Source organism: Oncorhynchus keta, chromosome 26 (assembly GCF_023373465.1).
Source record: "Oncorhynchus keta strain PuntledgeMale-10-30-2019 chromosome 26, Oket_V2, whole genome shotgun sequence".
Classification (NCBI taxonomy): domain Eukaryota; kingdom Metazoa; phylum Chordata; class Actinopteri; order Salmoniformes; family Salmonidae; genus Oncorhynchus; species Oncorhynchus keta.
Window position 1 is genome coordinate 39,641,363 of NC_068446.1, and position 15,417 is coordinate 39,656,779.

General features: G+C 46.5%; 1 protein-coding gene across 7 annotated transcripts in view; it reads right to left on the reverse strand.

Annotated features, from left to right (window-relative positions):
- Positions 1 to 15,417, reverse strand: part of LOC118373909 (microtubule-associated protein 1B-like) — a 97,517-nt gene that overhangs the window by 39,059 nt on the left and 43,041 nt on the right. The window contains exon 1 of one of the 7 annotated variants that reach the window (XM_052480808.1): positions 13,607 to 13,708. The exons of the other annotated variants lie outside the window; for them this stretch is intronic. The gene's annotated coding sequence lies outside the window, so the exon portion shown is untranslated. Of the gene's footprint in view, positions 1 to 13,606; positions 13,709 to 15,417 lie in introns of those variants that run through there. 7 annotated transcript variants of the gene reach the window in all.

Sequence of the window (15,417 nt, forward strand, 5' to 3'; positions counted from 1 at the left end):
AATCATTTCATCCAAACTTCTCACGCGGGTCAACGAGCATCTGCAATAGCCAGGTGCTAAAATAGAACATGGTTATATTTTTAGACGCGTGACACACTGCAAGTCCCGCCTCTCCCACCTCCTCATTGGTTTTCACGAGCTTACACCCACGTAGATGATTGAAAGATGAACTGAGGTCCACACTCCAGTCCAGTTAGTGATGGTAATGCCCCTTAAAGTTGGTTGCCAACCGCCATATTAAGTCCAAAGAAGAAAAAGCCTGAAGGAGGAGAGATTACTAGAAACTAACTAGGTTTCCCCTTTGATCTGTGGATTCATTGTCGGAGTAGAGGACACACGAGTTCTACAAAAATCCTGAAAAAAATTACCTTGTGCATTATTTCAGGTAAAATAATAACCCAATGTTTATATCCCAGGACAAATGAAATGTCCATGAATGTTTAATGTGTTTTGACCTGTCCTCAAATTAATATAGTTGGTTCAGAGTTTGTTTTGATATTTCAACCTCCGTGTCCTGATCACGTCTGGTGTGGATGGACAATATCAACACGCTCGCGATGGCGCAAGCCCGGTTTAGTCGGCATGCAAGGCTCCATACCTTACTGCTCGGATCAGACAGAATAAGCCCCAGGAAGCTAACAGTTGGATATATAGGCTGGGCTGGCATCATACTGCTCTCACATGCCAATCTTCTCTGACCAGTGAGGAAGGATGTGCTATAATAATATACAACAAGAGGAAAGGATCAAACTAAGTATATTTCACCTTCATCAGTATCAAGACAGAGAGACAAGGAGAGATAGAGGACACAGATAGACTATGAAACCGAGAATGAGTATAAGGATGGAGAGATAGTTAGAGGACACATAGGCAGGCAGTAGAGTGAAGAGATACATAACCAGGCAGTCTGTCTGAAGAGATACAGGCAGTAGAGTGAAGAGATACATAACCAGGCAGTCTGTCTGAAGAGATACAGGCAGTAGAGTGAAGAGATACATAACCAGGCAGTCTGTCTGAAGAGATACAGGCAGTAGAGTGAAGAGATACATAACCAGGCAGTCTGTCTGAAGAGATACAGGCAGTAGAGTGAAGAGATACATAACCAGGCAGTCTGTCTGAAGAGATACAGGCAGTAGAGTGAAGAGATACATAACCAGGCAGTCTGTCTGAAGAGATACAGGCAGTAGAGTGAAGAGATACATAACCAGGCAGTCTGTCTGAAGAGATACAGGCAGTAGAGTGAAGAGATACATAACCAGGCAGTCTGTCTGAAGAGATACAGGCAGTAGAGTGAAGAGATACATAACCAGGCAGGCACACAGATAGACAGAAAAGGGCAACAGTAGGGGATTGGCGCTGTGGCAATCGTCTCCTAGAGACCTGGGATGCTCACAGTGTACCCACACTGTGCCAGCCATGACATCACTACCACCATCAAGGACAACAACCACCCGAGCCACTGCCTGTTCACCCCACTATCGTCCAGAAGGCGAGGTCAGTACAGGTGCATCAAAGCTGGGACCGAGAGACTGAAAAACAGCTTCTATCTCAAGGCCATCAGACTGTTAAACAGCCACCACTAACATTGAGTGGCTGCTGCCAACACACTGACTCAAATCTCTAGCCACTTTAATAATTAAAAATTGGATGTAATAAATGTATCACTAATCACTTTAAACAATGCCACTTTATATAATGTTTACATACACTACTATACTCATCTCATATCTCATACTGTACTCTATACCATCTACTGCATCTTGTCTATGCTGTTCGGCCGTCGCTCATCCATATATTTATATGTACATATCCTTATTCACCCCTTTACATAGTTGTTGTTAAATAAGGTAGTTGTTGTGAAATTGTTAGATTACTTGTTAGATATTAATGCACGGTCGGAACATTTCGCTACACTCGCAATAACATCTGCTAACCATATGTTTGTGACCAATAACATTTAATTTGATTTGACACAGGGGGCATATAGAGACCCTGTGTGGGTCAAAGGTCATAGACACACTTCCAATAAATATCTCACCTCCAACTCTCCTGATCAAACCATCTCTTTCCCTCCCATTTTACTCTATGTCATATAATAAATATCTCACCTCCAACTCTCCTGATCTCTTTCCCTCCCATTTTACTAAATCTCATATAATAAATATCTCACCTCCAACTCTCCTGATCAACTCTCCTGATCTCTTTCCCTCCCATTTTACTAAATCTCATATAATAAATATCTCACCTCCAACTCTCCTGATCAACTCTCCTGATCTCTTTCCCTCCCATTTTACTAAATCTCATATAATAAATATCTCACCTCCAACTCTCCTGATCAACTCTCCTGATCAACTCTCCTGATCTCTTTCCCTCCCATTTTACTAAATCTCATATAATAAATATCTCACCTCCAACTCTCCTGATCTCTTTCCCTCCCATTTTACTAAATCTCATATAATAAATATCTCACCTCCAACATTCCTGATCAACTCTCCTGATCAAACCATCTCTTTCCCTCCCGTTTTACTATATTTCATATAAAATCATGTCTAAATTTTCCCCTTATTCCATTCTATCTCTATGTAGGCTACTATAAGGAGCTTGATTGACTATTACGTAAGAAGCTGCGAGGGGAGACAGAACAGTAATAAAAAATATAAATGAATTATCCATAGATCCTTGTTTTGACTTCTCTTATTAAATCATTCAGATTTAGGGAAGTCAATTGCATGAGGCCGCAGGATGCAAACGATAACAAGTTGGTAATGAATACTAATTGCATCCAGAATGTTGTGCTTGTGTAACCACAGCTAATATACAGCCCACACAGTCAGTAACATATTGGAGTACTTTGGATATTGGATTGTTTTCACTGTATGACAACAACAAAAAACAAGCTTGTCGTCACTTGTCAAATATTCTTGTTATGCTGAGCATCGCAAAAGGCCAGAGGTGTCAGGTTTCAGGTCCCCAATGAGTTGATGCACAGTGACATGTCATCCATCTTCATGACAACCCAAGACAGGGTCACGGGGTCAAATGGACAACCAGGAGACAGGTATTATGAAAAATAACTATCATAGTGGCCTTCAACACACTGACAAGTGATATCATCACTCGAGTTGAGAAAACCCAGAGAGAGAGAGAGAGAGAGAGGGAGACAAAGAACATTCTCCATTCTTTCCCATCTCACAAATCTTATTTCGGGACACTGAGTCCTTCCAAATCTTTCAGAGTTCAGGAAATCTGACAGAGATAGCAATTCCCCTAAAGAAAAGTTACTCAGAAAACTAATTTGGTGTAAAATTGGTGTGGCTATCGAGTAAACCACTGCTTGCTTGCCTGGAGGCCTTTCAGCCACTCTACATGGAGAGGAAGAGGGCCTGGGAATTTACTCTCAGTTTAGGGTGGATTTCAGAACTGCTAGTCGGCAGTTTAGGGTGGATTTCAGAACTGCTAGTCGGCAGTTTAGGGTGGATTTCAGAACTGCTAGTCGGCAGTTTAGGGTGGATTTCAGAACTGCTAGTAGGCAGTTTAGGGTGGATTTCAGAACTGCTAGTCGGCAGTTTAGGGTGGATTTCAGAACTGCTAGTCGGCAGTTTAGGGTGGATTTCAGAACTGCTAGTCGGCAGTTTAGGGTGGATTTCAGAACTGCTAGTAGGCAGTTTAGGGTGGATTTCAGAACTGCTAGTCGGCAGTTTAGGGTGGATTTCAGAACTGCTAGTCGGCAGTTTAGGGTGGATTTCAGAACTGCTAGTCGGTAGTTTAGGGTGGATTTCAGAACTGCTAGTAGGCAGTTTGGGGTTACAGATTGGTTGCAACCAGTTTATTTTAAAACAGCAACGCCGTAGATATGTCTCTTCGAGTGAATGTTGAGCGCGAAGACATATGTAAAATATTTAGGCAGGATTATTTTTGGACAACAGATTTCCGGTATTGACGTGGCAGTTATGATGGTTACGTACTCAAAACTCTCAGCCCACAATTATGTTTTGTCTCCCACTGGATTTAGGATTTGGATTTTGTCCCTCGTTGGAGTTGGGAATTTATGTTAAAGCTTGAGGCGTGTTTCTTTATTCCTTTGAAGGCTAACACAATACACAAATAAAATCAAGAATAGCTGCAACACATTACATTTACATTTAAGTCATTTAGCAGACGCTCTTATCCAGAGCGACTTACACATATCATGAGAACGACGCCAAGCCAGCATGGTAACAAACCTAATCATCTAGTTTCCTCAGGGATAATTTCAGTATGGAACTCTACGTCAAAAAACATAAAAAAGGGAGAGCTGTAGCCTACGTGAAATGTAGCTTCCCAAAAGGACCGTCTTAGCTTGCACGGCTGGTTTGAGTCCAAGCGCCTTAGAGCCTAGGTGGCAGGCAAATTGGATGCCTGGTGCACCAGGTGCAGTCAGCAGATCTGGGATCAGGGGGGAAGATGGTGCAGGACGACCAGTGGGAATAGAGCTCCGCAGTAGAGGATTAATGTTTACTGCTATGCTTAAGGGGAACGGTCGCCTCAGCCCAATATGCTTGCTTTCAGCAATAATGCCCTGTCTGTGACGTGACTGCTCTCCCTTTCTCATTTTCTCTAGACTATCTTTCTATCCTTCTACCAAGAAACAGACCATATAGAGAGAATGATGGTGTGTGTCTGTGTGAAAGATAGAGAAATCTGTCCTGTCCTACCTACCCACTGCATTTCAAAGGGAGCGTGTACTCACTGCAGAGAGAGAGAGGGTGAACGGCCACACAGCCCCTCAGCACCACAGTAGCCTTAGACAGCTGGCTCTCTCTGTACCCCAACACAGCAGGCAAGGAGACTGCTCACTTTAATTAACTGTTTTATTTAACCTTTATTTAACTAGGAAAGTCAGTTAAGAACAAATTCTTATTTACAATGACAGCCTAAACGGCCAAACCCGGACGACGCTGGGCCAATTGTGCACCACCCTATGGGACAAGGTTGTGATACAGCCTGGAATCGAACCAGAGTCTGTGGTGAAGCCTCTAGCACTGGGATGCAGTGCCTTAGAGCGCTGCGCCACTCGGGAGCCCCAGAACTACTGCACTCTCTGAGCCTGTTCTTTCTACTGGAGTCATTTCAGAGCCTGGCAGTTCTAGTATCTTCCTTTCCTTGTCTCCTTTCCTCAAGGATCTGAATGTGACAGAGGTGTTCACAATAAGATGGAGATATATCCGGTACTGGAGGTGTTCCAGCCGTTGTCGTGGTACAGGAGGTGTTCCAGCCGTTGTATTGGTACAGGAGGTGTTCCAGCCGTTGTATTGGTACTGGAGGTGTTCCAGCCGTTGTCGTGGTACAGGAGGTGACAGCCATTGTCGAGGTACAAGAGGTGTTCCAGCCGTTGTATTGGTACTGGAGGTGTTCCAGCCGTTGTATTTACAAGGAGGTGTTCCAGCCATTGTCGAGGTACAGGAGGTGTTCCAGCCATTGTCGAGGTACAGGAGGTGTTCCAGCCGTTGTATTGGTACAGGAGGTGTTCCAACCGTTGTCGTGGTACAGGAGGTGTTCCAGACGTTGTATTGGTACAGGAGGTGTTCCAGCCGTTGTAGAGGTACAGGAGGTGTTCCAGCCGTTGTATTGGTACAGGAGGTGTTCCAGCCGTTGTAGAGGTACAGGAGGTGTTCCAGCCGTTGTAGAGGTACAGGAGGTGTTCCAGCCGTTGTAGAGGTACAGGAGGTGTTCCAGCTGTTGTAGAGGTACAGGAGGTGTTCCAGCCGTTGTAGAGGTACAGGAGGTGTTCCAGCCGTTGTCGTGGTACAGGAGGTGATCCAGCCGTTGTCGAGGTACAGGAGGTGTTCCAGCCGTTGTCGCGGTACAGGAGGTGTTCCAGCCGTTGTCGCGGTACAGGAGGTGTTCCAGCCAGTGGTCGCAGTACAGGAGGTGTTCCAGCCGTTGTCGCGGTACAGGAGGTGTTCCAGCCGTTGTATTGGCACAGGAGGTGTTCCAGCCGTTGTAGAGGTACAGGAGGTGTTCCAGCCGTTGTAGAGGTACAGGAGGTGTTCCATCCGTTGTAGAGGTACAGGAGGTGTTCCAGCCGTTGTCGTGGTACAGGAGGTGATCCAGCCGTTGTCGAGGTACAGGAGGTGTTCCAGCCGTTGTCGCGGTACAGGAGGTGTTCCAGCCGTTGTCGCGGTACAGGAGGTGTTCCAGCCAGTGGTCGCAGTACAGGAGGTGTTCCAGCCGTTGTAGTGGTACAGGAGGTGTTCCAGCCGTTGTATTGGCACAGGAGGTGTTCCAGCCGTTGTATTGGTACAGGAGTTGTTCCAGCCGTTGTATTGGTACAGGAGGTGTTCCAGCCGTTGTAGAGGTACAGGAGGTGTTCCAGCCGTTGTAGAGGTACAGGAGGTGTTCCAGACGTTGTCGTGGTACAGGAGGTGTTTTTCCAGTGTTCCGTTGTATTGGCACAGGAGGTGTTCCAGCCGTTGTATTGGTACAGGAGGTGTTCCAGCTGTTGTATTGGCACAGGAGGTGTTCCAGCCGTTGTATTGGTACAGGAGGTGTTCCAGCCGTTGTCGTGGTACAGGAGGTGTTCCAGCCGTTGTAGAGGTACAGGAGGTGTTCCAGCCGTTGTATTGGTACAGGAGGTGTCCAGCCGTTGTCGTGGTCCAGGAGGCGTTCCAGCCGTTGTCGTGGTACAGGAGGCGTTCCAGCCGTTGTCGTGGTACAGGAGGCGTTCCAGCCGTTGTCGTGGTACAGGAGGAGTTCCAGCCGTTGTCGTGGTACAGGAGGTGTTCCAGCCGTTGTAGAGGTACAGGAGGTGTTCCAGACGTTGTAGAGGTACAGGAGGTTTTCCAGACGTTGTCGTGGTACAGGAGGTGTTCCAGCCGTTGTCGTGGTACAGGAGGTGTTCCAGCTGTTGTATTGGCACAGGAGGTGTTCCAGCCGTTGTATTGGTACAGGAGGTGTTCCAGCCGTTGTCGTGGTACAGGAGGTGTTCCAGCCGTTGTAGAGGTACAGGAGGTGTTCCAGCCGTTGTATTGGTACAGGAGGTGTCCAGCCGTTGTCGTGGTCCAGGAGGCGTTCCAGCCGTTTTCGTGGTACAGGAGGCGTTCCAGCCGTTGTCGTGGTACAGGAGGCGTTCCAGCCGTTGTCGTGGTACAGGAGGAGTTCCAGCCGTTGTCGTGGTACAGGAGGTGATCCAGCCGTTGTGGAGGTACAGGAGGTGTTCCAGCCGTTGTCGCGGTACAGGAGGTGTTCCAGCCGTTGTCGCGGTACAGGAGGTGTTCAAGCCAGTGGTCGCAGTACAGGAGGTGTTCCAGCCGTTGTCGCGGTACAGGAGGTGTTCCAGCCGTTGTATTGGCACAGGAGGTGTTCCAGCCGTTGTATTGGTACAGGAGTTGTTCCAACCGTTGTCGTGGTACAGGAGGTGTTCCAGCCGTTGTAGAGGTACAGGAGGTGTTCCAGACGTTGTAGAGGTACAGGAGGTTTTCCAGACGTTGTCGTGGTACAGGAGGTGTTCCAGCCGTTGTCGTGGTACAGGAGGTGTTCCAGCTGTTGTATTGGCACAGGAGGTGTTCCAGCCGTTGTATTGGTACAGGAGGTGTTCCAGCCGTTGTCGTGGTACAGGAGGTGTTCCAGCCGTTGTAGAGGTACAGGAGGTGTTCCAGCCGTTGTATTGGTACAGGAGGTGTCCAGCCGTTGTCGTGGTCCAGGAGGCGTTCCAGCCGTTGTCGTGGTACAGGAGGCGTTCCAGCCGTTGTAGAGGTACAGGAGGTGTTCCAGCCGTTGTCGTGGTGCAGGAGGCGTTCCAGCCGTTGTCGTGGTACAGGAGGAGTTCCAGCCGTTGTCGTGGTGCAGGAGGTGTTCCAGCCATTGTAGAGGTACAGGAGGTGTTCCAGCCGTTGTATTGGTACAGGAGGTGTCCAGCCGTTGTCGTGGTACAGGAGGCGTTCCAGCCATTGTCGTGGTACAGGAGGCGTTCCAGCCGGTGTCGTGGTACAGGAGGCGTTCCAGCCGTTGTCGTGGTACAGGAGGCGTTCCAGCCGTTGTCGTGGTACAGGAGGCGTTCCAGCCGTTGTCGTGGTACAGGAGGCGTTCCAGCCGTTGTCGTGGTACAGAAGGTTTTCCAGTCGTTGCCTGGTAAATGGTGAGCGCTGGTCTGACAGACTTCACTGATAAGTGGAACCATGTGATCTGGTTTGGAACTATAAGGAGAGCCTGGTCATTTTCCATCCTTCTAGGGCTTAAAAGCAACCAGTGACTCAAATTGTTTAGGGTTCACACAGAGTCTGACTGGGATGGAAGTGAAACGATTCACATAGAGTCTGACTGGGATGGAAGTGAAACGATTCACACAGAGTCTGACTGGGATGGAAGTGAAACGATTCACACAGAGTCTGACTGGGAAACGATTCACACAGAGTCTGACTGGGATGGAAGTGAAACGATTCACACAGAGTCTGACTGGGAAACGATTCACACAGAGTCTGACTGGGATGGAAGTGAAACGATTCACACAGAGTCTGACTGGGATGGAAGTGAAACGATTCACACAGAGTCTGACTGGGATGGAAGTGAAACGATTCACACAGAGTCTGACTGGGAAACGGTTCACACAGAGTCTGACTGGGATGGAAGTGAAACGATTCACACAGAGTCTGACTGGGATGGAAGTGAAACGATTCACACAGAGTCTGACTGGGATGGAAGTGAAACGATTCACACAGAGTCTGACTGGGATGGAAGTGAAACGATTCACACAGAGTCTGACTGGGATGGAAGTGAAACGATTCACACAGAGTCTGACTGGGATGGAAGTGAAATGGTTCAAGTTGATTTGAGAGCTACTGTTACTGCATTTACATACTAGTCCCTCAATACTAGAAGAGTCTCGTAATCTACTTCAGAATATTGCAGTAGAGTAGTTCTTCAGTGGTCTAATAGCTGTTTAACTTAATCACATACTCTGATGAGGAAACTCAATGCTGAGGCATGCTTGAGGGTAAATCTTAGTCTGGTTAAACCAAGCTAGGCTAGCGAGACTAAATCCCAGCCTCATGTAAAGCACATTGGCCCATCTTTGAAACCATGCAGTGTCGTTGTGGCAAATTATACATGTTTAATGACAACGGTAATCGCAATGTCTTTCCTCCTTGTGCCTGTCTGCCAGTGTGTGTGTGTGTGTGTGTGTGTGTGTGTGTGTGTGTGTGCGTGTTCGTGTGTGTGTGTGTGTGTGTGTGTGTGTGTGTGTGTGTGTGTGTGTGTGTGTGTGTGTGTGTGTGTGCGTGCCTGTCTGCCAGTGTGTGTGTGTGTGTGTGTGTGTGTGTGTGTGTGTGTGTGTGTGTGTGTGTGTGTGTGTGTGTGTGTGTGCCTGTCTGCCAGTGTGTGTGTGTGTGTGTGTGTGTGTGTGTGTGTGTGTGTGTGTGTGTGTGTGTGTGTGTGTGCGTGTGTGTGCCTGTCTGCCAGTGTGTGTGTGTGTGTGTGTGTGTGTGTGTGTGTGTGTGTGTGTGTGTGTGTGTGTGTGTGTGTGTGTGTGTGTGTGTGTGTGTGTGTGCCTGTCTGTGTGTGTGTGTGTGTGTGTGTGTGTGTGTGTGTGTGTGTGTGTGTGTGTGTGTGTGTGTGTGTGTGTGTGTGTGCGTGCGTGCGTGTGAGAGAGAGTCTGTGTGTGTATGATTACCTGTAGTTATTCATAGATTGCACTTCACTTCAACAAATTAGGTTATCTAAATTAGGTCTCAGGCCAGTGATTACATAAGTTCCCGAACATATTTCCCCAGACATGCAACTGTCGGCCAGGTCGTGAACCAACACTCCTAATTTCAGAGTGAGAGTGGCTCATTGTTTCAAACCCAATCCCAAATCCTGACAGATGAGGAAGTAAGCACCCTGTTGACTGGCTAAGACTCCATTGATTTGAAACCATTCCTGAAAGGTGTTGTAGCAAAATGTACACATATAATGACGACAGTAATCGCAAATGTCCTTCAAATAGAAATGGACTTAAAGTGGATAAAGTAGGATCACCTGATTATGCCTCCTAAATGACTTGGCAGACCACCGCTACTGTTTATCAAGCTTTTGTCTGTTGATGTGGAATGTCCAGATTGTTATGGATATGGTTATTCAATCCCTCGGTTTCCTAGAAACCTGGTGATCACAACTGAATGAATGGGACTGTAATTAAAAGGGCAACACACTCTATAATCTACAGTTGGCACCACACTCCATAATTAAAAAGGGCAACACACTCTATAATCTACAGTTGGCACCACACTCCATAATTAAAAAGGGCAACACACTCTATAATCTACAGTTGGCACCACACTCCATAATTAAAAGGGCAACACACTCTATAATCTACAGTTGGCACCACACTCCATAATTAAAAAGGGCAACACGCTCTATAATCTACAGTTGGCACCACACTCCATAATTAAAAAGGGCAACACACTCTATAATCTACAGTTGGCACCACACTCCATAATTAAAAGGGCAACACACTCTATAATCTACAGTTGGCACCACACTCCATAATTAAAAAGGGCAACACACTCTATAATCTACAGTTGGCACCACACTCCATAATTAAAAGGGCAACACACTCTATAATCTACAGTTGGCACCACACTCCATAATTAAAAGGGCAACACACTCTATAATCTACAGTTGGCACCACACTCCATAATTAAAAGGGCAACACACTCTATAATCTACAGTTGGCACCACACTCCATAATTAAAAGGGCAACACACTCTATAATCTACAGTTGGCACCACACTCCATAATTAAAAGGGCAACACACTCTATAATCTACAGTTGGCACCACACTCCATAATTAAAAAGGGCAACACGCTCTATAATCTACAGTTGGCACCACACTCCATAATTAAAAAGGGCAACACACTCTATAATCTACAGTTGGCACCACACTCCATAATTAAAAGGGCAACACACTCTATAATCTACAGTTGGCACCACACTCCATAATTAAAAGGGCAACACGCTCTATAATCTACAGTTGGCACCACACTCCATAATTAAAAAGGGCAACACACTTCTGTAGTCTCTGTTGCCTGCAGTTATCAAATGTCTGACTTAAGGCTTTGTTCATTGAAGAATCCCTATTGTTGACCAATGACCGAAGGTTCGTAGACTTCCTGCTTGCCTCAAGGAAAAATGCTGTGTTCACAAAGAGCAGAAAAAAAAAACCTTGCCGAAGACCCAAAATGAACAAAAACGTCACAAACATCATCAGCGTCATAATATATAGGATGGGAAGCGTGCAGATGCCTTTAGCTATCCTGGGGCGGCAGGTAGCCTAGTGGTTAGAGGGGCGGGGCGGCAGGTAGCCTAGTGGTTAGAGGGGGGGGGGGCGGCAGGTAGCCTAGTGGTTAGAGGGGCGGGGCGGCAGGTAGCCTAGTGGTTAGAGGGGCGGGGCGGCAGGTAGCCTAGTGGTTAGAGGGGCGGGGCGGCAGGTAGCCTAGTGGTTAGAGGGGCGGGGCGGCAGGTAGCCTAGTGGTTAGAGGGGCGGGGCGGCAGGTAGCCTAGTGGTTAGAGGGGCGGGGGCGGCAGGTAGCCTAGTGGTTAGAGGGGCGGGGCGGCAGGTAGCCTAGTGGTTAGAGGGGCGGGGCGGCAGGTAGCCTAGTGGTTAGAGGGGCGGGGCGGCAGGTAGCCTAGTGGTTAGAGCGTTGGGCCAGTAACCATAAAGGTTGCTGCATCAAATCCCTGAGCTGACAAGGTAAAAATCTGTCGTTCTGAGTAAGGCAGTTTAACCCACTGTTCTCTGGGTGCTGAAGACGTGGATGTTGATTTATGGCAGTCCCCCCACCTCTCTGATTCAGAGGATTAAATGTGGAAGATACATTTCAGTTGAAGGCATTCAGTGACTAGGTATCCCACCTTACCCTAAAGCAAGCTAATAGCTCTACGAAGGTCAGAGAAACAAAAGATTACGAGTGATATAGCTAGCTTGTAGAGAACAACCAAACAGGTTTATCAAATGACTCGTGTCTCTAGCCCACAGACACATTTAGCTCACTGTCAATCTAGTGCACTTTCACTTGACCCTGGTGGGTGAGTGAGAGCTGCAATATGTTCCGATTGTTCAGTGTGTGTACGTTGGGATTCAAAACATCACCCCAGAATGCACGCCTGCGAGCCTGATATATGTATATTTTCTTTTTTAAAGAAACGTCTCCACTTTACAGTCACACTAATGGATAAATCGTTCATTTACATAAACCTTCATTATAATGCAGTACAAGCATTAATGCGTCATCGTTTCAATTCAGGCTTGAGTAACATCATTTGAATCCCCCGTCTCATCCTTGCTGTCGATCATTATTTCCATTCATCAGCCCCTCAAGTCATACAGACACACACGCACACACACACACACATCATACATGCTGCGTCTGAGTCATAGGGACCATTGCTGAGTCACTGGAGAGGCCTGGGATATTCCCAATGCACCCAGCGCTAGTAGCCATAGGTTACAACATTGCTCTTGAGTCTTAAACGAAAAGGGTGCTGATCGCATTGATTCAAAAGCAGGAATATAATTATCTCCCACCATCTCTTTACAGCATGATATTTGTTTCATTCATAAGCATAACGCAGAAGGTAATGTTGAACAAAGAACCACATTCAACAGAGTGAACGTGACATGAACAAATATGACTAATTCATCTAGTTTACGTTTAATGCCCCCCGGATATCTTTAGCAAATCCAGACATTCTGAGGAACGTGCACGAGCCTTAACACTTCGTTATAGTCCATTTTGCAGGATATAGGGGCGTTTGCGCGTCCTTGTGAGATTCTAAATTGTCCTCGATTGAACCGAGAGGCAAGCTAGGTCATACACGCAACAAGGTCGATCTCCACAGTTCAATAAACCTACATCATCCAATCAAGCGAGAGGAATCGAACTATAGCTCAAGGAGCTCAGGGGAAACAAAACAGCAATCTACTGCGCCAATGTATTTAATCGCATCCATATCTCAATCTATTCAAAACTAAAGTCTAATGAATACAAAGGCTACATTCGTCAACCTGATACAGTTCAATATTAAAACGCATTATACCACATGCGTGCGTCCAAGCTTTACCTTACAGACCGTTAATCCAGTTGCGTTGGATAAAGGGAAGGAGTGGTTGAAATCCGTCACCTGAACGTACAGTAAGTAGCCCGTACTGCTGTCCCATATGTCAAGGTAGGTTTAAATGAATCTGATTATTTAATGATTTAATACTGTCTTTGGCAAGTTTTCAACAAATTACTGTCACGGTAAATATTATATTGAAATCATATGAATTAAATGTGTAGTCAAACTGTAAATGGAAATAGCATACGGATGGTTAACTCCGAGGTGTCGTTAAATGTGTTCATAAAGTTTCTGATGAAATACATTGAAATTAAATGTATTATCTATCTGAGGATAGATAACGGGAGAGGAGACAGTCACCACCCTACGAGTCTATCCGTACGTACACTTCGGTAAACAGTCTACCAGTGATCAATTAAATGAAAACAAACGAAATCATAGAACAGACAAAACCTATAGGCTAGGGTAGTCATTCCGTATATTTGTTGTAAAACCGTTTAACCAAGATAACTTGCTATAGACATATACATACCGTTACCGATGCAGAGCACTGAGGTATGATAAAACGATGCAGAGCCACTTTACCGGAGAGTCGTGTGTCTAGAAACTGGAGAGCATTGTTGGTGGTCTGCGGGCGGGGGGAGGAGGAGGAGGATAAGGAGAAGGGGGAGGGAAGAGAGGGAGGGACTGGAGAGAAGATTGGCAGATTTGGATACGAATGCAGACCTGTGGCAAAGCGGGACGGGATGCGGCAACGGGCAGCCAGCCGCCTATGGTTCAGGCCAGGGAGGGGCGCTATGCGACTCACATTGCACCAGCGGTAACTCACTGCCTGAACTCAAGACTAAACGAAAAAAAACATTCTGGCGAATCTGACAATGGAAATGTTTTAATATAAATTTACCAGACAGGTTTCTTGACATAACAGCTCATAATTTGGAAGCAATCTGATACAAATAGAAGTATGATGACGCAGACAACGTTGCCTTTGGGGTGAATAGGTTCATATGGAGAAGAAGCATGCGGAAAACAGGCTATCTTGCCCAGCAAGGCATGAAAACAACAATCTAATGACATAGCAAATCCAAACTGGGTAACAATGTGCTTTATTTCAGATAGGAGATGACATCTGGCAGCTGTTTGGTGCAATGGGGCTGCTACTGCATCTATTCACACACACACAAGCCTCTTTCTCTCTCCCTTTACAAACATCACAGCTATTTTCTGCCTTTCTGGTAATGCTGGCTCTGCTTAGATTCTTTAAATAGCAAATAAGGAGGTTAGTGTTCTCATTCTCTCCACTTCTCTCTCTCTCTCCCTCTTCTCCCTCCTCTCCCAACCTCTCTCTCCACCTCTTTCTCCCTCCTCTCCCCACTTCTCTCTCCCACCCATATCTCACTCTCTCCCTCATCTTCCCTCCTCTCTCCTCTCCCCACTTCTCTCTCTCTCCACCTCTTACCTCCCTCCTCTCCCCACTTCTCTCTCCCACCCATATCTCGCTCTCTCCCTCATCTTCCCACCTCTCTCTCTCTCCCTCCTCTTTCTCTCTCTCTCTCCCTCCTCACCTCTTTCTCTCTCTCCCTCCTCTCCCCACCACTTTCACCCCCACCTCTCTCTCTCTCAATCTTTCTCTCTCCTCTCCCCACTTCTCTCTCTCCCCACCTCTTTCTCTCCCTCCTCAACTCTTTCTCTCTCTCCCTCCTCTCCCCACCTCTTTCTCCCACTATCCCCACCACTCTCTCTCCTCTACCCACCTCTCTCTCTCCCTCCTCTCCCCACCTCTTTCTCCCACTATCCCCATCACTCTCTCTCCTCTCCCCACCTCTCTCTCTCCCTCCTCTCCCCACCTCTCTCTCTCCCTCCTCTTCCCATCTCTTTCCATTCAATTCAAGGAGCTTTATTGGCACGGGAAACATATGTTAACGTTGCCAAAGCAGGTGAAATAGATAATAAACAAAAGTGAAATTAATAAATAAAATGAACAGTAAACATTACACTCATAGAAGTTCCAAAAGAATAAAGACATTTCAAATGTCATATTATGTCTATATACAGTGTTGTAACAATGTACAAATGGTTAGAGTACAGCCCATTCAAGTATGGTGTGTGTGTGAAACCACGCCCCTTTATTTCCATTGTCACTCCCACTGTCTGCCAGTATAGCTGATATATCAACTACAGCATCAGACATTGCAGTCGTGCACCAAATCTCCCAACGCCTAGACAAGTGTTTATCATGTCATTAACCGCATCAATATGATATCGCTATCTGATGCCCGACTGCTATGTAAATTATGTGGCATTCAAACAAATTTGTGCAGCAAGACTGATTGAGGAATGCAG